The sequence below is a fragment of the Marmota monax genome, unplaced genomic scaffold (assembly GCF_021218885.2).
Source record: "Marmota monax isolate L192 unplaced genomic scaffold, Marmota_monax_Labrador192_F-V1.1 WCK01_AAM20220418_F8-fsc00257, whole genome shotgun sequence".
Taxonomy (NCBI): Eukaryota; Metazoa; Chordata; class Mammalia; order Rodentia; family Sciuridae; genus Marmota; species Marmota monax.
This window is the reverse complement of record NW_026692693.1, coordinates 950,286-951,458: the sequence shown is the minus strand read 5'-3', so window position 1 is coordinate 951,458 and position 1,173 is coordinate 950,286.

The window sequence follows — 1,173 nt, the reverse complement described above, 5'->3', positions numbered from 1 at the left end:
ACCCAAGTCCAGTTGTTCTTTGATTAAATTATGGGCTGCTTCCAGTTTAACCGAGGGAAGAGGCCACTGAGGCACCCAAACAGGCTCCTCGGTGAGCCATGTTATGGGTATTTGAGTCCCAGTGGCCCCTAGGAAAAACCCAGACCAAATCTGTTAAGCTTTTGATGACCTTGCACAGGATGCCTACACCCCTGTAGATGTTTTCCTAGTCCTAGACCTGGCCTATACCCCATATTTTGCATAATCTGTTGAGACGCCGGGGAATAGTCATTACTAAGAGTGAACCCCATGTCTTTCATCAGATCACGACCCCATAAAGAGATAGGTAAATCAAGTACATAAGGCTGAAAAGTGCCATTGTGTCCTTCTGGGTCCTTCCAAGATAGATGTCTACAGCTAATTTGAGGGGCTTGGGCATATCCCAAGCCTCTCAGTGATTGATCTGAGAGCTGCACCGGCCACCCCTTTGACCAGTCCTTTTGTGCAATTATACTACGATCTGCTCCAGTATCGAGCAATCCCAAAATTGATTTGCCTTCTATGGTTAAGTTTAAAGTAGGACGGTCATTCATATCTAAGGACAAATAAACAGAATTCCCTCCAGTAACTCCAATCTCATCACTTGTCCTTGAAAAGGAATCAGCAGAAAAGCGGGTATGCAGGCTGGGTAGAAGTAACAATTGGGCAATCCGATCTCCTGGGGAAATAGATACAATGCCCCTTGGAGCTTCCACCATAACTTTTATTGTCCCTACAGTATCAGGGCTAATAACTCCAGGAAAGACATGAAGACCTTGCAAAGTAGAAGATGCACGTCCAATTAGCAAACCTACAGTGCCAGGCGGTAAAGGCCCTTTGAACTCAGTTTCCACCAATTGGACTCCCATCTTAGGTGTTAATACGAGTCTGGAGGTGGAACAGAGGTCCAATCCCGCGGCACCTTTAGTGGCTCTCCGCGTCTCATGGGATGGCGTAGAGATGGCCATGTCTCGGGTTTGGGTGTGACATTCTCCATTGCCCCATATATTTGTGGGCCCTGAGGTCGGGGGCCCCTTCGGCCGTTTTTTGGCCCAGCTGAAATAGGCTGTCCATGGATGTCCCTCATTGATCTACACTCTTTTGCCCAATGCTTCCCTTTTTTACATTTTGGACACAGCCCTGGTTGACGAAAGC